The 22,524-nt window shown below is 42.8% G+C and overlaps 1 protein-coding gene across 13 annotated transcripts in view; it reads right to left on the bottom strand.

Moving 5' to 3' along the window:
- Positions 1-22,524, bottom strand: part of rbfox3a (RNA binding fox-1 homolog 3a) — a 1,511,127-nt gene that overhangs the window by 688,134 nt on the left and 800,469 nt on the right. The gene's annotated exons all lie outside the window — the stretch shown is intronic.

Genomic DNA, 22,524 nt, shown 5'->3' with positions numbered 1-22,524 from the left:
GAGGTCACAGATTGTGGTTCAGTACAATTCTGCTGCTGCTGATGGCCCACAGCGCCTCATGGATGCCCAGTTTTGCATTGCTAGATCTGTTCGAAATCTGTCCCATTTAGCACAGTGATAGTGCCACATGACACGATGGACGGTATCTTCAATGTGAAGGCGGAACTTCGTGTCCACAAGGACTGTGCGGTGGTCACTCCTACCAATACTGTCATGGACAGAAGCATCTGCGTCAGGCAGACTGGTGAGGATGAGGTCAAGTATGTTTCTCCCTCTTGTTGGTTCCCTTCCCTCACCACCTGCTGTAGACCCAGTCTAACAGCTATGTCCTTTAGGACTCGGCCAGCTCAGTCAGTAGTGGGTCTACCAAGCCACTCTTGGTGATGGACATTTAAGTCCCCCTCCCAGAGTACATTTTGTGCCCTTGTCACCCTCAGTGCTTCCTCCAAGTCATGTTCATCATGGAGGAGTACTGACTCATCAGCTGAGGGAGGGCGGTAGGTGGTAATCAGCAGGAGGTTTCCTTGCCCATGTTTGACCTGATGCCATGAGACTGCATGGGGTCCGGAGTCGATGTTGAGGACTCCCAGGGCAATTCCCTGCCTACTGTATACCACTGTGCCACCGCCTCTGCTGACTCCGTCCTGCCGATGGGACAGGACATACCTGCGGATAGTGATGGCAGTGTCTGGGACATTGTCTGTAAGGTATGATTCCATGAGTATGACTATGTCAGGCTGTTGCAAATTGAGGCAAGCATAATGGCTTGCTAAATCTCTTCCCTTAGCATCACTAGAGAAAATGACTTGCACAGATTTACAAGACTGACCCTTTGAGAATTTTTATTGCTTTCTATTTGGTTCTTCTCACCTAGCGAATTTACCAAGACTCTTATGGATATACACATCTGAAAATATTCCATAATTACATGTACTTTACAGGAATCATGTGAGCAAAAACTGTCTCTTAAATAGTGTCAATTTAGAAGCAGGTGCTTTCAGAACTGGGCACATATTTCTCAGACATTAGCTATTTGCTCATGTAAGCAGTCAGTTCATATCTATATTTACCTAGCCTCAACCCTTCTGCAGCTTGTTGTATTTGCTGCAAAGCTATGATGAGTTGTGGGGTTACTTTCAATACCAGCAATAAACTTCAGGCATCTGGAACTTAAGAGAGATGGGCTTGTGGGAGAGAAAAATAATGCAGGAGAAATTTTAAACAGCAGTTTCCACTGTAGAAATTGAAAGCTTGTTCTTCCTTGTATTTGGAAGGGAAGGATACTTGTCCAATTCCTTAGAGACAATAAAGATTAGTCATTGAGCCGTTATTTAAAAAAAAGTGTACATGAATATTCTTCAGCTAACAATGCAGATATGCTCAAAGAAATGAAGAAATATGGGGAAATATGGCTGAGATTTCTAAATACAGATGTAATACCAAAGGATTAGCACATAGGTAATGCTATTCCAATTTCTGAAGAGAAGGTCAGACTCGTGATCTTAGGAATTATTGGCCTATTAGTGTGACATCTATTGTAGACATACCTTTGGAGTCTATTAAAAAATAAGCAACTGAAGAAGATTTAACTAGAGTAAAAGCAATAATTCTAAACCAATGTTGGTTTATGAAAGGGTAAGTCAAGCTGCACAAATTTATTGGAATTCTTTGAGGATGTAGCAGAATTGGTTGATGATGGTGATGTAACAAATGTTAGATATCTTGACTTTCATGAGAGACTTGTGGCTAAAGTAAATAGTCTTGGAATAAGAAATTCTATTGGATAATAAATAAGAAACAAAGGATAGGGATTAATGGTAGTTTGTATTGGGCATATGTGATTAGAAATAGATCCAATGCTTTGCTGTTCATAATGCTTCTAAATGATCCAGGGAAGAAATTAATTATATAAAGTCTTTGCAAATAACATTAAGTCATTTTGGAAAGCATGATGTTTAGAGGAAGGATAAAATTTAGAGTTTTTAACAGAGGCTTAGAAATGAAACAGCTAAACTACAAATCATGCTGAGAACTGCCAATGTGGTACATGTTGGTGCTAAAAAGGAAAATATAATTACAGATGAATCATTAAATCCCATGAATTAAGAAAATAAAATCTAGGCTGAACAGTTAACTGAACACTGCAAACATTGTTACAAAGTAAGAAGCAATTGCAAGGACCAACGAAATACTGGAAAGTCCAAATAGTTCAAAATAATGAAGACGAATTGAGTTACAGTGACACTGTATAAAGCAGCATGTGTAGTATTGTATGCCGAAGTGGTTACTATCTTATAGAAAGAAATAAGAACAGTTGAAAGGGTCTATAAGGGTAACAAATAATATCCTGTTACATATGACTGAAAAATGGTCAATTATGGCCCTGAAATATCATATGAATGATGAGTCTCGATTTTGTTGGGATCTATTAGATTGCTTAGTGTTCAAGAACTGGCTGCAGAGATCTATGGGATGCCTGTGTTCAAGCACAGACTACAGAAATTAGTGGGTTTATTTTGTATTCCAACATATCTGCAGGAATCAGTGAGGCACACTTGCATTCCAACACATACATCAGGGAACCAAAAGATTAGTACATCCTCCAAAACAGGCTAAAAGGTTTAAGGCTTTGTTCTAAAGGATCGATTCAATATGAACCTCACAAAATGATACTGATATAAATGTCATGATGGTACATGAACCAAAAAAAAGAGAAAATTGAAAACATTTGTTAGATGTTAGAGAAATTTCATCTTAAAATTTTTACATGGAAGGGATTGTATTTGCTCCTCCCTCTACCCAAGTGAAATCATCAAACACAAAAAAAGATGCAAGTGTAATATCTAGTGCTCATGGTCATGATTAATTACTTCATATTACACAGCTGGATAGTGGTAGAATCTTTCATCTGTTCAGGAAACCAGGTTTGGTCAGTGCTAGTTCGACACTGGGAGCTGGATTTTCCCTCCGGGAGGAGAAACAGAAGTCGGGACTGTTTCCAGGTCCAGAATCTGCCCCCGGAGCGCAACAGTCACTCATGGGGTTTTCACAGGGACGCCCCCTTAATTGGCATAGAACCAGGTTCTCTGTCCAATTAAGGATGGCGGGCAGGCTCTTGAAGCTGGAGGCCAATCAAATGTCCTTCCAGCTTGAGAGGAGAAGCAGACTATAATAGAACATAAGACAGACAATGGTGCTTCAACATTAAGATGCCCTCTCACCAATGTTTTTAAAACTTTAATTAAAAAATGGTTCTTGCAGCCAGGTCACCACTGTGGAGGTGGGGGTTGGGCCCTCTGCAGGGTGGCATGTGGCTGTTCTTGCACTCAGACAGGGAGAGCCTCTAGGCCTACTTGGAGCTCCAGCTCCCTGGCCTACTGCTGGGTGCCTGCCTCCAGGCATCGAAACTGGCCCCTGCAGAAATTGGATGCCCTGATCCAATCTCTACAAAAGTGATCTGGAGGCAGGATGGACCCAAGGAACTGGTCCACTGGCCAGCGGGGCTAATTTTCAGCCCTGCCCACCTCTCCAGCCCCGGAAATCCAGCCCTGGATATCAGGTGCTCGGCAATTGGTAAAAAACTGAGATATCCAAGAAACGCTTTTAAATATTGATAGGAGGAAGAAAGAAAAGGTTCCCGTAGATGTCAGTTGTTATTTTTAATTTCAAGTTCTTAGCTATATAGTTAACATGGGTGCTACACTTACTTGAAGGGAAATATTTTGGACATTGATGGTCTAAGTGCTGCCTCCAAACATGACTGCCCATTGAATAGTGTAAATATTAGCTATTGAGTTTACTGTTATCAGAAAGGTCAAAATCTCATCAACAAAGCTACTGAAATCAGTAACTCAGATTTTAACTATATTACACAACAGTGGATCTGACTGTAGCAGTGAACTGATGTCATTTTGTATTTTAAAAATCAGAATTGTTCAATAATCTGCAGAGCAATTTAAATTGGTAGCAATATTAACTGACAATTTTTATTCAATTCTCAAGTACCAGCTAAAAGAAATGAAGAAAAGAATACTTCGTCACAAATAAAAGCAAAATACTGCAGATGCTGGAAATCTGAAATAAAAACAAGAAATGCTGGAAATACCCAGTAGGTCTGGCAGCATCTGTGGAGAGAGAAGTAGAGTTAACGTTTCAGGTCAGTGATCCTTCATCAGAACTGGCAAATATTAGAAATGTGAAAGGTTTTAAGCAAATAAAGCGGGGTGGGGCAAGAGATAACAAAAGAGAGGATGTAGATAGGACAATGTCACAGAGAATAACCAACCAGAAGGTCATGGAGCAAAGGCAAACAATATGTTAATGGTGTGTTGAAAGTCAAAGCATTAGTACAGATAGGGTGTTAACGGACTGAAAACTGAACAGCCGCAAGTACAAACATGAAAAAAAAAGTGGGTAAGCAAACTGAACAAACTAAGATAAAATCTTAGTCTGAAAGCATGACCCTGAGCTTCCGGTTGCTTGCCATTTCAACACTCCCCCCTGCTCTCATGTTCACATCTCTGTCCTGGGATTGCTGCAGTGTTCCAGTGAACATCAATGCAGGCTCAAGGAACAGCATCTCATTTACTGATTAGGCACACTGCAGCCTGCCGGACTGAACATTGAGTTCAATAATTTCAGAGCATGACGGGCCCCCCATTTTACTTTTATTTTTAGTTATTTTTTCTTTTTTATATATTTTTTTTGTTTATTTTATTTCATCTTAGTATGTTCAGTTTGCTTACCCACTGTTTTTTTTCATGTTTGTACTTGCGGCTGTTCAGTTTTCAGTCTGTTAACATCCTATCTGTGCTAATGCTTTGACTTTCAACACACCATTAACATATTGTTTGCCTTTGCTCCACGACCTTCTGGTCAGCTATTCTGTGACCTTGTCCTATCTACACCTTCTCCTTTGTTATCTCTTGCCCCATCCCCGCTTTACTTGCTTATAACCTTTTGCATTTCTAATATTTGCCAGTTCTGAAGGTTCACTGACCTGAAACATTAACTCTGCTTCTCTCTCCACAGATGCTGCCAGACCTGCTGAGTATTTCCAGCATTTCCTGTTTTTAGTTTGTTACAAATGTCTGTTTAATAACTATTACTGATGGTGGCACTCACTGTTCAAATTTCGCACCTAGGTTCCCACAGTTGTCTCGCTCATGGAATGCTTGTGAAAAATCTCAAAATTATGGCTCAATACTAAAAAGAAAACTTCATTATTGCAATGCAATTTAGTGTGATGCATAATAATGAATACATAGCAAATGTAACTCCTTTATTCAAAAAGGGAGGGAGGCAGAAAGCAGGAAACTACAGGCCAGTTAGCTTAACATCTGTCTTAGGGAAAATGATAGAAGCTATTATTAAAGACGTTATAGCAGGGCATTTAGAAAAATTCAAGGTAATCAGGCAGAGTCAACATGGTTTTGTGAAAGGAAAATCATGTTTAATCAATTTATTGGAGTTCTTTGAGGGAGTTATATGTGCTGTGGATAAAGGGGAACCAGTGGATGTATTGTACTTAGATTTCCAGAAGGCATTTGATAAGGTGCCACATCAAAGGTTATTGCAGAAAATAAAAGCTCATCGTGTAGTGGGTAACATATTGGCATGGATAGAAGATTGGCTAGCTAACAGAAAACAGAGAGTAGGCATAAATGGGTCATTTTCTGGTTGGCAAAATGTAACGAGTGATGTGCCACAGGGATCTGTGCTGGGGTCCCAACTTTTTACAATTTATATAAATGACTTAGATGAAGGGACCGAAGGTATGGTTGCTAAATTTGCTGATGACACAAAGATAGGTAGGAAAGTAACTTGTGAAGAGGACATAAGGAGTCTACAAAGGGATATAGATAGATTAAGTGAGTGGGCAAAGACCTGGCAAATGGAGTATAATGTGGGAAAGTATTAAATTGTCCACTTTGGCAGGAAGAATAAAGCATATTATCTAAATGGTGAGAGATTGCAGAGCTCGGAGATGCAGAGGGATCTGGGTGTCCTAGTGCATGAATTGCAAAATGTTAATATGCAGGTACAGCAAGTAATTAGGAAAGCTAATAGAATGTTATTGTTTATTGCGAGGGGAATCGAATACAAAAGTAGGGAGGTTATGCTTCAGCATGTGAGACCACATGTGGAGTACTGTGTACAATACTGGTCCCCTTATTTAAGGAAGGATGTAAATGCGTTGGAGGCAGTATAGAGAAGGTTTACCAGACTAATACTTGGAATGGGTGGGCTGTCTTACAAGGAAAGAATGGACAGGCTAGGCTTGTATCTGCTGGAATTTAGAAGAGTAAGAGGCGACTTGATTGAAACATACAAAGATCCTGAGGGATCTTGACAGGGTGGATGTGGAAAGGATATTTCCTCTTGTGGGAGAATCTAGAACTAGGAGTCACTGTTTAAAAATAAGGGGTCACCCATTTAAGACAGAGATGAGGAGAATTTTTTTTTCTCTGAGGGTCGTGAGTCTTTGGAATTCACTTCCTCAAAAGGTGGTGGAAGCAGATTCTTTAAGGCAGAGGTAGATAGATTCTTGATAAGCAAGGGGGTGGATGGTTATCTGAGGTAGGTGGAAATGTGGAATAATCAGTTCAGCCATGAACATACTGAATGGCGGAGCAGGCTCGAAGGGCCGAGTGACCTGCTCCTGCTGCTAATTCGTATGTTCGTATACCAGTCTGGATCAATTTAGTAATTGAACTAATGCTTTTAAAATAATAGTCCATCCCTCATTGTCCTGCGAAGGAGTTGGTGGATATCAATTGTTTGTATAACTAATTGGTTTGCTAGATTATTTCCAGAGGGCAGTAAGAGTCAACCACATATTGTGGACAAGAATCATATGTAGGTTGGACTGGGAAGAGGGGCAAATACCTGTTCCTGAAGGACACCAGTGGGCGAGTAGAATTTCTTACAACAATCTGATAGCTTTCATGTTGTCTTCCGCTTCTGCTAGCCCACAAATTTATTGAATTCAATTTCACAATTTGCTCCTGTTAGATTTGAGCTTACAGCCCCTAGATTTCTAGTCAAGTCCCACAACCACTAATGTAGCATATCTATTATATTACATGCTGAGCTGTCCAGCTCAGCTATTCTGTGTGGGGATGTGATGAGTGGATGCCAGATGTTTTTTTCCATAGGAAGAGAAGGAAAAATTGGGTGGAGAATAACATTGGATTACTCTTACATGCCTCCCAATGGCTGACTTCAGAGTGTTTTTTGATTGAGAAGGCTAGAAGCAAGTCACTTAATTCTCTGAGCTGCTAGGTGGCAAGGAAGCAGAAGTAAAAACTTTAACAAGTTTCAAAGGTGTGATATACTGATATAAGTTTTTTTTTAATGAGAAATGGTAGATTTATTCCATTAAAGCCAATTAAAAATAGCAGATTTGTGTTCTGTTGTCATTCAGAATATTCAAAATTGGTTGGCTTATTTACAAACTGGGACCTCTGGCTTGTGAACTAAAAATTCTAATGGCACTGATCTCATCTTAATACAAGATAAAACCAGTCTTTAAAAAAAAAATAGGTTGTACTACCATGAGTTTATATTATTGCTGAAGGAACAGTATCTTCAGCTTTCACCTGGGAAGACTGAGAAAACCTAATCAATAATTAAATTCTATTCTGTTTGATTCGTATACCAATCCTGTATTGGGCTTCAGGCCATAATCATTAAGGGCGGCTGGACAGAGAGGGCTCTATAATTGGGGACCTTTCATTCAAAAATGAAATCTGTCAAAAGTCCTCTTTATTTTGCAGCTGCATTCAGTACTTATTGCAAACTAAAATTGATGTACATTAATTTCTTAAGTATAAATGCAGCAGTTACTTCAAATGAAGTTTTGGATATTAAAACTTAAATAATGCTTGGTCAAAGAGTTAACCTGGGGTTGCAAAACGAGAGTTTCATCTGAATCTGGTGCGGCACACTGGCATAGCTGCTGATTCTCCAACGCACTATATCATGGAAGTGAATGGGTTTCTGATCTTAGCTGTGCCGTCAAGGAGAGGCTCTGAGCAAAGACTGGACAGTTCCCCACAGGCAGGAAACAGAATCAGAGCAGGAGTCATTCAAAGCCTCTCTCATAGTTTCTCCTGGTTAGGTCAAAAGTAGCATTGCCACCAGAAGCCTGCAAACTTGTCCTTCACAGCTGGAAAAAGGTATGTAGAAGATGGGAGACTGACAATAAGGCAGAGAAAATAATACAATAGACAGAAAAACTCTTGAGCTAGAGATATTGTCTGTTTTTATAGGAAGCAAAAAACGCATGGCACTGAATTATTAATTTGATGCCATATGGATTGTGAAAAGGAGCTTGAAAACCACGGCTATAAATCTAAGGAAATTGCATTCAATCCAAACTATTCACATTGGAGACCTGAAATGTTAACTCTACTTCTCTCTCCACAGATGCTGCCAGACCTGCTGAGTATTTCCAGCATTTTCTATTATTTCAGATTTCCAGCATCTGCAGTATTTGGCTTTTATTCTATTCACATTGTAATGGTCTGAATTGATTGCAGTCCCTGTGGGGTTAGTAAGTATAAATAGGGTAAGAACTACTGAGAAGAGAGTATGGTCTGGAATTTCCTCATAAATTTCAGCACAACAACAGTGGGCTGGATTTTACCACAAGGGGTCATGGTGAGAGGGCCCAGAAAATGCCTCCGAGAGAGACCCGCCATGGGCCTCGAAGCTGGGAAGGCCCCGTCCCGTATTACCGGTAGTGGCGAGGTCTCATAGTGCCCCCCCCCCCACCGCTCGGTGCCGGGAACGTAATTAAAATATGATAATATATGCAAATAAATGAATAAATACTTACCTTGTCGCACCGGCTGTCCCTCTGCGATATTCCAGCCGGTTACCGGAACTCCCGTGCCGTCAGATCTCCGTTCAGAGATCCGAGGTGGAACAATGGTTGGGAGGGGGGAGCAGGTAAGTTTAAAGCGTGGAGTGGGGTGGGGGGAAACCATTGTGATTTGTGGAGGGGATGGTGGGAAGGGGTTGAGGGTAAAAAGGTTCGAGAGGAAGGTCGGGATCACGAGGGAGGTTTTTTTTGGGGGGGGGGAAGAGGGCAATTAATAAATTGTTAAGTCATGGGGGGTGGGGTTAAAATTTTTATTGAATTTTTATCTTTAATTTTATCTCCCCAATAATTTTAAATATTTAAGTTAAACTGAAGGCCTGGAAGCCCTTTAAAAATGGCGCTGGCGCCTGTGTGGTGGGGCTGTCGTTGGGGGCAGGCTGACCGCCCCAGCCACGTAAATAAGCTGCCACGCTAAATATCACGGTGGCTCCGTGGTGCACATCTCGCATGTGCGCCTTGCCGTTTTTGACGCTCGCCGCTGAGATTGATGGTGCGCTGGAAAAATTCAGCCCAGTGTTTGAGAAATGTTGCATGCATGCGGCGGATACTGGCTTTAGACTGGAATCTCGCTGCACCCAAATTCCTTGATCATTTGAACCGCTCCAGAGTTGCATCCGTCAAAACCCCAATTAGTTCATTAACCTATCACCACCCTCCCATGCAATTTATACCGAAGATTTTAGGTGCAACAAGACCTATAGTCATTGGGCTGGACCATGTCCCCCGTCCCCCGTCCCCCTGGTGGCGGGTTCCGTGTCTGGCGGGGGGGTCCTGAAGATGGGTCTGGATGAGGCCAGCCATGGATCTTGACATCAGGAGGGCCTGGCGTGATCCTCCCAGCGGTAGTGAGGCTCCGTGGCGGTCCCCCCACCCCACCGCTGGGCGACAAGACCACAATTAAAATATTCAAATCAATAAAATGAATGAATTAACATACATTTATCTGCAATCTTGAGGGCCTTCAAATCCCCGTCTGGGGAAATGCAGCACCACACTGGTGGGGTGGAGGTAAGATTTTCAGTGTGGGGAGGGGGGAAAACGGGGTCAAATAAATGTAACGGGTGTAGGAGATGATGGGAAGGGTTGAACTTTAAACTTTGTGCAGTTTGGGTGGGGGCAAGGCCAGATGTAAAAGTTAAGTCCAAAGTCATCGCCAGTCCGGTCAAGTCTGCTCTGGAGTTGATCACCCTGACCAGACCTGCACTGTACCCGGCAGGAAGATCTCTGATGGTCTTGCGCTACTCAGGGATACGATCGCCTATGTACGGGACAGAAGGGTGGACACCTGCCTCATCAGCCTGGACCAGGAGAAGGCTTTTGACAGGATATCGCACACCTACATGATGGATGTGCTTTCCAAAATGGCGTTTGGGGATGGAATCTGCAATTGGATCAAACTGCTCTACACAAACATCAGTAGCGCATTCTCAATCAATGGGTGGGAATCAGAAAGTTTCCCGATCCAATCTGGAGTCAGACAGGGCTGTCCTCTCTCCCGTCTTGTTTGTTTGCTGTATCGAACGTTTTGCTGAGTCCATTCGGAAGGATGCGGGCAGAAGAGGGGTGACAATCCTAGGCAGTGGAGGCACTCAGGTAAAAACCTCCCTGTACGTGGACAACGTCGACGTCTTCTGCTCGGACCCGCTGTCCATTCGCAGACGGATGAGCATTTGCGACCAGTTCGAACTGGCCTCGGGAGCCAAAGTCAACCACAGCAAAAGTGAGGCTATGTTCTTTGGGAACTGGGCCGACCGATCCTTTGTCCCCTTCACCGTCAGGTCAGACTAGGAAGCAGAGGGTGGTAATGGAGGGTTGTTTTTCAGATTGGAGGCCGGTGACCAGTGGTGTGCCGCAGGGATCGGTGCTGGGCCCTCTGATGTTTGTCATATATATTAATGACTTGGATGTGAATGTAGGGAGCATGATTAGTAAGTTTGCAGATGACACCAAAATTGGTGGTATAATGGACAGTGAAGAAGGTTGTCTAAGGTTACAACAGAATATAGATCAACTGGGAAAGTGGGCAAGGGATTGGCAAATGGAATTTAATGCAGACAAGTGAGAAGTGATGCATTTTGGGAAGTTAAACCAGGGCAGGACATATACAGTGAATGGCAGGGCCCTGGGGAGTGTTGTTGAGCAGAGAGACGTTGGGGTGCAAGTACAACATTCCCTGAAAGTGGCAACACAGGTGGACAAGGTGGTGAAGGCGGCAAATGGCATGCTTGCTTTCATCGGCCGAGGCATTTAGTACAAGAGTTGGGACGTCATGTTACAGTTGTACATAACGTTGGTTAGGCCGCATTTGGAATACTGTGTGCAGTTCTGGTCGCCGCACTACAGGAAAGATGTGATTAAGCTAGAGAGAGTGCAGAAAAGATTCACAAGGATGTTGCCTGGTTTGGAGGGCTTGAGTTATAAAGAGAGATTGGATAGGCTGGGTCTGTTTTCCCTGGAGCGAAGGAGGCTGAGAGGGGACATGATAGAGGTATCTAAAATTATGAGAGGCATAGATAGGGTAGGTAACCAGAGTCTGTTTCCCATGGTATGGGCGAGTAAAACTAGAGGGCATAGATTTAAGGAGAGAGGGAGGGGGTTTAAAGTTGATCAAAGGGGTAAATTTTTCACAAAGAATAGTGGATATCTGGAATGAGCTACCAGAGGAGGTGGAGGCAGGGACAGTAGCAACAGAGGCATCTGAACAGGTACTTGAATGAGAAAGGCATAGAGGGATATGGAATTAATGCAGGTAGGTGGGGTTAGTATAGATAGTCATTATGGTCGGCATGGACGCGGGCCTGTTTCTATGCTGTACAACTCGATGACTGCCTGAAGGTGCTGGGGATATGGTTCGGAAGGGCCGGGGCGTGCACCAAAACCTGGAATGAGTAGCCAGGGTACACAATAAACTGAGCATGTGGGAGCATCGATCTCTCTCCATTGTGGCCAAGAACCTGGTCATCAGGTGCGAGGCGCTCACGTTGTTGCTGTATGTGGCGCAAGTCTGGCCCATACCCCACTCCTGCGCCGTGGCGGTCACCCGAGCCATTTTCCACTTTATCTGGCGATCTAAAATGGACCGGGTCCGGAGGGACACGATGTTCAAACCTCTGGATAAGGGTGGGAAAAATGTACCCAACGTCGCCCTCATCCTGATGACCACGTTCGTGTGCAGCTGCATCAAGCTGTGCGTAGAGCCCCAGTATGCAAACACCTGTGCTTTTGTTTTTATCTGTCCCCGGTGTTACGAAGGATGGGTCTGGTCACATTGCCGCGGAACGCTCCATCCAGTTGGACAGTGCCCTACCACCTATCCTTTGTGGGAAAGTTTCTGCAGGAAAACACCTTTGACCACCAATCCATCAGGCAGTGGTCTGCATGGAATGTCCTCAAGGCCCTACGGGAAAAGGAGATGGTGGATCCTGTCGGATGGTTTCCCGAGCAGACTGCCAAAGTCATTTGGCAGAATGCCTCATCACCAAAACTTTCAAATAAGCACCAAGACGTAGCTTGGCTGGTGGTGAGAAGGGCCCTCCTCGTCAGATCCTTCCTGCATGCCTGGAGTCTCGCCCCCTCCACACGCTGCCCTCGAGGTGGCTGGGTGTGGAAGAGACAGTTGCCCATCTCTGGAATGTGTCTTTGCAAAGCAAGTGTGGAAAGAGATGCAGTGGTTTTTGTCAAGGTTCATCCCAAGCAGCTCTGTAACACAGGAGTCTGTGCTCTACGGGCTGTTCCGAGGGATGCACACCAAGATAAACATCAACTGCTGCTGAAGGACCATCAATTTGGTGAAAGACGCTCTTTGGTCTGCCCGAAACTTGCTGGTGTTCCAGCACAAAGAGTTGTCCATGACGGAGTGTTGCAGACTGGCACATTCCAAGGTCCAGGACTATGTGCTGAGGGACGCAATAAAGCTTGGGGCAGCCGCTGCAAAGGCTCAGTGGGGAAAGACCACTGTGCAAGGTTCTCCCACCAAAGTGAACTGCAATGCTGGACCCATGGGAAACCCCTCGGGCGTATACACCAAATATGAGTTTGCTGTAAAATGAACATGGCATGTAAAATGGAATGGAAGGGTTGTGAGGCAACTCACTCCTGTATTGAAGAAAACGGATTTCCTTTGCACTTTTTGGAATGTCAACTTGGTGCTGTTTTGAACTGTTTTATAATGCATTTTTTTTTTACATATTTTTATGAATAAAGCATATTTCTGGGGGAAAAAAGTGTTTTGGGGGAAAGCAAATTATTAATGTAATTGCTATTGGGGGGGGAGGTGGGAAAGGGGTGGTAGAAATTTATTTATTTGCTTTTGAGGGGTTACTTCTTTAAAAATTAAGATGTGCCAGCAGGGCTGGCTGCCCTTTAAAAACAACACCAACGCCTGTGCACAGGCAGCTGACGCCATTGCCAGGGATGGACAGCTCACCTTCCCCCTCCATCTGATTTAAATGAGCCGCTGCCAGGGAGATTGTGGCGGCTCTTTAACGTGCAGTCCATGTGGACAGGCTGCCATTTTCTGAGCTTGCCACCGAGATCGGCGGTGGGCTCTTAAAATCCAGCCCATTATTTCAGGTGCTTTATAGCATTTTTATTGATAGCAAAACAAAGTGGTTACTATGGTGACAAATCAAGACAGACAATGAACATACTTTTGTATTATTCAGGCTTCGTTGTACAGTGCAGTTCATGTTTTCAACTGATGCAGGAAAGGGACAAATCATGGGCCCCAGACCCTGTAACTAAGGATCAAAATTTCTTTCCATCAGAATTTGATTTAGGAGAGCACTTTTTTTTAATATACAAAGCAGATTTAATAAATGTGATCTCGATGACTGGCTCGCAAATCTCCCAAGACTAGTAATAAAAAGGTGCGCCCCTTCTCCCTATTACTGGCTGGAATTTTACATGCCCCCCTGCCACCCCACCCCCCCCCCCACCCCCCAAAGAGAAGGCTGGTGGCGGGCGCGTAAAATGGAGTGGGAGGCTCAAGGAGTCTTTCCTGACCCGTTTCTGCATCCACCGCTATTTTACTCGGGACGCCGGCGGCAGGAAACGGCCTGCCCGCCCAAGGCCAATCAAGGCCCAGGCAAAAGTAAGTGGCTTTCTGACAATCTTGGGTGGGGGATCTCTGTGCCCGACAAGGGCCGCCCCAATGCCCAACCATCCCCAACGCTCAACACCCCCCCGAATCAACCCCCCCTTGCCTCACTGGGGCTGACCGATCACCCCCGGCGAGGTCCCAAAAACTACCTTTTTCCGGGGCCATCCTTAATCTTCATGTGGAAGCTAGATTGCAGTCTCAGTAGTGGCCACTGCTCCCTGTGGCACTGCTGGGCCAAAGAGCTGCTGGCCTGCAGTCCAGTCTGGATCCGCAGGCCCGGCGGAGACAGGATCACCACTGACTTTTCGGTTAGTGGATGGCTCCCATCCTCCATGCAACAAATTCCGGCCACCATATTGTTCAAGGAAAATCAAAAGTTAGACACTTCTACACTGCCAGGATTCTATTTAGATTTTCTCCAATCTCCCTTAAGATTAATTAGCCAAGCATATCTGCAAGGAAAGACAAATGAATACTCTAGCACTAGACCATCATGGAAGATGGATGCACTCTCTGTCAATAAGATAGTAGCAAATGGATCTCCTTGTAGCCTAGAATCACTGCAAAATGGGAATGCTGAAATATACAATTTTTTTTATTACAAATTCCTTTCATTTCTGTAACTCCATCTACCATAAAGTTATTTGACAAGTATTGACCTAACCCAAACTAATCATGTCCTATATCTGGCCAGTGACCTGCAACTATGTGCAAGACTGTATCAGCAATGAAGCACTATTCACAGCTCATAGAAGGCTTCATTAGTATAAGGTGAGATACACCTCTTCCACTATGAAGTGCCCAGTGAATGTAAGCTTGCCTAGAATCACTGTAAAATGGGGAATGAGGAAATCCAATGGCCAATAGTCTTGACACAAACCTGGGAAGGATTTGCTTTAACTGCGAATTGGATGTGCAGAAAATTCAGCTTGGAGGGTATGACATGGTAGCCAGTACAGAGTCATGGCTACAAGACAGTAAGGGCTGGAAACTAAATACACCAGGTTATAAGGTCTACAGGAAAGATAAGGAAAATTGTATGGGGGAAGAAGTAGCCTTAGTCATTAAGAATTAAATCACTTTGATAAGATAGGATATAACAAGAGGTAAGCAGGCAGTGGAGACTTTGTGGGTAGAATTATTAAATAGAAAAGAATTTAAGACTATAGTGGGACTTATGTATAGGCCCCCTGGCAACAGCTATGAAGTAGTAGATTATACAAATGCTAAGATTAGACAAGCTTCTAGCAAAGGCAACATGGCTTTAATGGGGGATTTTAACTTTCATATAGATTGGAATAAGCAGACTAGCACATGTCAGAAAGATAATGAATTTCTTGAGTGTGTCCGGGATAGTTTTCTGCAGAAATCTGTTCTACAGTCAACAAGGGGGCATGCCATATTAAATTTAGTAATGAATATTGAGCTAGATTTAGTTAACAGCCTAATGGTGCATGAACATTTATCTCATAGCAATCATAATATGACGGAGTTCAACATAGTGTTTGAGAGGGAGAAATGTGAAACAGCTACTAAAATTCTAGATTGAGGAAAGGCTGACTTCAATGGGATGAGAATCTGTTAATGGGTAAAATGACAGAAGATCAATGGAAGGTGTTCAAAAAAGAACTGTGATACAGAACCAATTTATCCCCCTAGGGGGAAGGACTCCACTTGCCAAAAAAGACAGTCGTGGACAACTAAGCAGGTAAGAGATAACATAAAACTAGAAGAAAAAGCATACAACAATGTAAAGGATAGCATAGATCTTAGCAAACGGTGACAAACACTAGGAGCTAAAAAAACAGAGTATGAAAAGAAACTTGCAAGCAATATCAAAAGCAACCCAAATTTTTACAATTATATTAGGAAAAAAAAGTGGTCAGAAGCAATGTGGGCCCCTTAAAAGCTGATAACGGTGATATTGTCAATCTAAATAAGGAAATGGGGGAACATGCTGAATAATTACTTTGCATTAGTATTTACAGTCGAGGAAGATGTCAGCATGCCAGCCATCCCAAGAAAACTAACATTGAATCAGTGTCAGGGCTCAGGAAAATTAACAGCAAAATAACAGTAATGAACAAAATAATATCACTAAAGAGTGATGAACTACCAGTGCCTGATGGTTTCCAACCCAGGGTTTTAAAAGAAGTAGGTGAGAACATTGCAGATGCCTTAACTATAATCTTCCAAAGTTCTCTTGATTCAGGAACTGTTCATTTAGATTGAAAGATGGCATATGTCACTTTGATATTTAAGAAAGATGTGAGGAGGAAACCTGGGAATTATAGATCAGTTAGCCTAACATGTGCTGTTATACACCAGAAAGTTTGTTGTTAAAAGGATGATGTTGGAGCCAATCTTTACTCAATGTTACAATTATTTTATAGAGTAAAAAGGATTATAAACATGTAACTCCTTACTCAAAAACCTCCACCAGTCTCAGTAAGTGTCTCTTTATATGTGCTCAAATAAGACCCCAATTACATACTCCACCTGCATATAATTAAACAATTGATATATAATTAACATGTTATTGGGAATTTACTAGAGTCTATTATTAAGGATACCTTGAATATTTTTTAACTGATCAGAGATAGCAAGCATGAATTTGTAGAGGTTGGGTCATGCCTGATGAATGCCATTGAATTTTTTGAAGTAGTGGACAGAGGAATGTCTATAGATGTTACTTATATGGACTTCCAGAAGGCATTTGTTAATGTCCCTCATCAGCGACTATTAGCTAAAGTTGAAGTTCATGGAATCAAAGGCAAATTATTACATCGGGTTAGGAAATTGGCTGAGCAGAAGGAGGTAGAGAGTAGGGCTAACGAGCAGGTAGTCTAATTGGCAGAATGTGGCTACTGATGTTCTGCAAGGATCAGTTAAGGGGCCTTAACTATTCACTGTGTTTATTCAGAATGATGGGACAGAAAACCACATATCCAAATTTGTCAATGACACAAAGATGGGTGGCATTGTAAGCAGTTTAGATGGGAGTGTAAAATTCCAAATATTGATAAATTAAGTGAATGGGCAAAACTGTGGCAAATGGATTTCGATGCAGGAAATGCAGAGTCATCCACTTTGGACCTAAAAAGGATAGAATTGTGTACTTGATAAATGGCGAAAAGCTAGAAACAGTGGATGTCCAATGAGACTTGGGGGTCAAGGTATGCAGATCATTAACATGAATAGATATAGAAAATAATGTAATGTTGACCTTATATCTAAAGGACTGGAATTGCAAGGGGTTAGAAGTCATGCTTCAGCTATACAAAAATAACTGGTTAGCCTTCATCTGGAGCACTGTGAACTGTGAGCAGTTCTGGGAAGCACACCTTAGGCCTTGGATGAAGTACAGCAAAGCTTCACCAGAATGATATTTGGACTCCAAGGGCTAAATTAGAAGGAGAGATTACATAAACTAGGGTTGTATTCCCTCAAATTTAGAAGGTTCAGGGGTGATTTGATCAAAGTTTTCAAGATATGAAGGGGGAAAAAATTGGGTAGATTGAGAGAAACTATTTCTGTTGGCTGGGGAGTCTAGGACTGGGGGGCAGAGACCAAATATTACAGCCAGACTTTTCAGGAGTGAAATTAGGAAAAACGTTTGCACACAAAGGGTAATAGAAGTTTGGAACTCTCTTCGGCAAATACCTATTGATGGTAGGTCAACTGTTAATTTTAAATTGGAATCTGATATATTTTTGTTAACCAAAGCTGTTAAGGGAAATGGGGCACAAGCAGATTGCAGAGTTTGGTTGCAGATCAGTCATGATCTCATTGAATGGCAGAATGGGTTCAAGGGGCTAAATGGCTTTCTCCTATTCCTGTTCCTATTCCACCAGTTTATACCCCAGTCTTATCTTTTGTTTCAAATGCCTTTATCATGATTCTAGTTCTTAAAATTACTGGTTGTTTTTCTATAAAGTGAAGTACAGTTTAAATGAGTCGTAAATTATTTAGCCATCAGTCAGGAAAAGCACACAAACAGCACTAGTGTGTGATTGCCTGAATATTGCTGAATGTATTTTCCTACACAGCTAAAAGTGGTTCTGTAGAAAAACTATTAAACTATCTCTGTAATGCAAACAGCCTCTTTCAGGGTCATGTATTGATCTACTCAGGCCATCTTATTCCCAAAGGAATGGTTTCTATTCTTCTCTGCTTGGAACCTTTGGCACCTTTTGAATAGGAATAATATTGAAGAGTGAGACACAACCCTGAACCCTTTGAGAGAACAAATCAGTCTGTGGTTAGGTGAAAAAGAATAACAAGACACATAGCAGAAAAATGAATGTTTGAAAGACCCAAAATATATTGCCCATTCTTAGAAAACACAGACAGTGAAATATTTTCTTTGGTATGACAGTTGGTAATGTAAGATTCTCATTAACACTAGTCAGGCCAAGATAGTCTGACATCAGACAATGCAGAGATACTGGTGAATCTGCTGGACACTGTATGGCTCAAATAATACTGTTGTAAAATGCAATATGCAAACATAGTACACTCAGATCTGATGATGTGTGTCCCTACATGACATGTAAATCATGTTATAGGCTAGCATATGTTATTCAGTTTTTATAAATCAAATTATTTCTTGAAATTCGATGTGCGTTCTCTGTAGTAACGTACACAACATTTAATGACAGACAAGTTTAGTCAAGGTCAGTTTGGATGTGATCGACTATCCCTAGTTCAAGGAAAATACATTTATTTTATTGTTTCCTTGATGATAGATTTGCCTGCCTTTTCCCTCTTGTTGTTAAGCTGCTTAACACCATGCATTCGTTTTCAGCTGGGAGTGGACAGTCTGGGTGATGCAGTTTCCTTGACCACTGCCAATGACACTTCATGATCTTTTAGTAGGTGGTGTCGTTCTGATGGGGGAACCAGACCATGTCATCCGCTACATCTAGTGGCTTAAAGAAGAACTAGTGAAACTCACCAAACTGAAGGAAGCAATTTCAGACGAAAGGCTGCCTCGACTCACGAGTTGTGACCTTTTAGTTGGGTGTCAAGCACTCAAAAGTTCCCTTTGTCAGACCAGGCCATATAAGGATGAAGGTTAGTATGTGTGAAATTTCATTTTTTTTTTTAAAAAGAGCATACTGGCTGCATTGTATATGTTGCATTTCGAATAGCAATACTCTCTTGAAATAATCCCAGACTGTCAATGAACAGCTATCAACAATGCAAGAACTGTATAGGTCAGCTGCTAATGACGTGCAAAAGCTATATAGATAGTGAATGTAATCAGTGATGTTAAAAAATGATAGTACATACATTCACCAGTGTAAAAGCAGAATAAGTAATACATACAACTGACAATGTGCAAAATCTATATATGTAATTGACAATCAGCATTGTGAATGAAATTAATGTCACAAACCATTCAAAACAGGTTATATATATATCCAGATTAATATAGAAGAATTCACATAATTAACACTAGCATTACTGTGACCAGTACATTAAGCCTTAATTTACTGCAAAAGCTAAATTTTCATATGCTTTGTACAACTAACATTATGGCCCCAATTTTAACCTAACCAGGCCAGTGGGAATGGGGCAGGTCACACCCATGCCCAATTTTGACTTCAATGGAGTGTAAATCGAGCAACACTTCAAACCATCAGGTGGATTGGGCCAAAATCACAGCTTATGATATTTACTTTATTGAATAAACAGAAACTCTATGGCAGCCACAATTAATGCCGTGACTAGTGCTTTATTGGACAGATAATAATGATTGCTAGAAGTAGCTAAAGGGGAAATGTGTTCCACTGAACTGTTGCATCACTCTAATAACCCTAATATGGGAGATACCTGTAAACTTACTGGCGCTTCAGTCATCCCTTGATATTATTCTCTATGCTTTAAAACTGTTTTATAAAAGCAACCTGAGATTATACATTTTATATCAGTGTGCACTCCTATGATATCATAAAGTTCTGCTCCAGGAATAATGAATAGGAATAATGGGCGGTCAGCAGATTTTCTTATTAATAATGGATTTTGTTATGTCACAACAGGGAAGTTCTACATAAAGGGCAGGATTTTCCATTTGGGGTCAGAACCCACATTTGTTGCTGATGTCGGGGTCCTGACCCCCCACACCATGTCAGGAATAGCCACCCGACAGCGATTTATGCAGGATTGGCCAATTAGTGGCCAGAGGACGCGCTCGATATCCAATTAAGGATAGCGGATGGGCTCGCGAAGCTGCAGGACAAATAGGAAGGTCTCCAGCACTGAAGGAGCTGCAGTCCGTCTTTGCAGGTAAGGAGAGAGAGGGTGCCTCCATCTTGAGGTGCCCTCTCAGCACTTTTTACAAAAATTAAGAAAAAAAGGCATAGCTTCTGGCCCACCATTGTGGAGGTGAAATCCCTCCACGGGATGGCCTGCAGCCAGAGCTGTGGCCAGGTAGGTATGGCGGCTGTGGGGAGGGCCTCAAAGTGATCCTGGAGCGCTGCCCCCCCCTCCAGTATGCTGCCAGGAGGCCACCTCCAGGCATCTCCAGTGCTCCCAATGCCAGTGACGGGCCCGCAGGCCGACTGGAAAATTCCAGTCAGCCTCTGATCAATGACCTTATTTTGCCTTTTAATTTAGTTAACAAGTTACCCACCACACTTGATCTGGCCTTCAAGAAAAATGGCCGGGTGTCAGGACCTTGGCGAGCAACTGGCATGCCAGCTGACGTCAGGAAGTTCCACACCTGCCCGCCTCCGTTTCCACCCGATATCAGCACCAAAATCCTGCCCAAAACATCTGCTTCTAGGCTCCTTCAAACCAATAATCACATAGCCATCCCTTTAATCCATTTAGGATTATGTGAACATAGGGACATAGGAGCAGGAGTAGGCCATTCAGCCAATCAAGTCTGCTCCACCATTCAATACGATCATGGCTGATCATCCACTTCAATGTCTTTTACCCACACTATCCTCATATCCCTTTATGTCATTGGTATTTAGAAGTCTGTCAATCTCTGCTTTAAACATACTCAATGACTGAGCTTCCACAGCCCTCTGGGCGAGAGAATTCCAAACGTTTACAACCCTCTAAGTAAAGAAATCTCTCCTCATCTTGGTCCTAAATGGCTTCTCCCTTATTTTGAAAATGTGTCCCCTGGTTCCAAACTCCTTTGACAAGGTCCCTCATGGCAGACTGGTACAAAAGGTGAAGTCACATGGGATCAGAGGTGAGCTGGCAAGATGGATACAGAACTGGCTCAGTCATAGAAGACAGAGGGTAGCAGTGGAAGGGTGCTTTTCTGAATGGAGGGATGTGACTAGTGGTGTTCCTCAGGGATCAGTGCTGGGACCTTTGCTGTTTGTAGTATATATAAATGATTTGGAGGAAAATGTAGCTGGTCTGATTAGTAAGTTTGCGGACGACACAAAGGTTGGTGGAGTTGCTGATAGTGATGAGGATGGTCAGAGGATACAGCAGGATATAGATCGGTTGGAGACTTGGGCGGAGAAATGGCAGATGGAATTTAATCCGGACATATGTGAGGTAATGCATTTTGGAAGGTCTAATGCAGGTGGGAAGTATACAGTAAATGGCAGAACCCTTAGGAGTATTGACAGGCAGAGAGATCTGGGCGTACAGGTCCACAGGTCACTGAAAGTGGCAATGCAGGTGGATAAGGTGGTCAAGAAAGCATACGGCATGCTTGCCTTCATCGGTCGGGGCATAGAGTATAAAAATTGGCAAGTCATGCTGCAGCTGTACAGAACTTTAGTTAGGCCACACTTAGAATATTGCGTGTAATTCTGGTTGCCACACTACCAGAAGGACGTGGATGCATTGGCGAGGGTACAGAAGAGGTTTACCAGGATGTTGCCTGGTCTGGAGGGCATTAGCTATGAGGAGAGGTTGGATAAACTCGGATTGTTTTCAATGGAACAACAGAGGTGGAGGGGCGACATGATAGAGGTTTACAAAGTTATGAGTGGCATGGACAGAGTGGATAGTCAGAAGCTTTTTCTCAGGGTGGAAGAGTCAGTTACTAGGGGACATAGGTTTAAGGTGAGAGGGCAAAGTTTAGAGGGGATGTGCGAGGCAAGTTCTTTACACAGAGGGTGGTGAGTGCCTGGAACTTGCTGCCGGGGGAGGTTGTGGAAGCAGGTACGATAGCGACGTTTAAGAGGCATCTTGACAAATACATGAATAGGATGGGAATAGAGGGATACGGTCCCCGGAAGTGCAGAAGGTTTTAGTTTAGGCAGGCATCAAGATCGGCGCAGTCTTGGAGGGCCGAATGGCCTATTCCTGTGCTGTTCTGTTCTTTGTTCCCCAACCAGGGGAAACATCTTACCTGCATCTACCCTGTCTATCCCTTTAAGTATTTTGTAGGTTTCAATGAGATCACCCCTCATTCTTCGAAACTCTAGAGAATACAGGCCCAGTTTCCCCAATCTCTCTTCACAAGACAGTCCCACCATCCTGGGAACAAGTGAACATTCAGTGGAACACCCTTCCTCTTCAAATCATAGGAATGAACAATGCAGACTTACAC

The sequence above is a fragment of the Heterodontus francisci genome, chromosome 26 (assembly GCF_036365525.1).
Source record: "Heterodontus francisci isolate sHetFra1 chromosome 26, sHetFra1.hap1, whole genome shotgun sequence".
Taxonomy (NCBI): domain Eukaryota; kingdom Metazoa; phylum Chordata; class Chondrichthyes; order Heterodontiformes; family Heterodontidae; genus Heterodontus; species Heterodontus francisci.
This window is presented reverse-complemented; position numbering and strand designations above follow the sequence as displayed.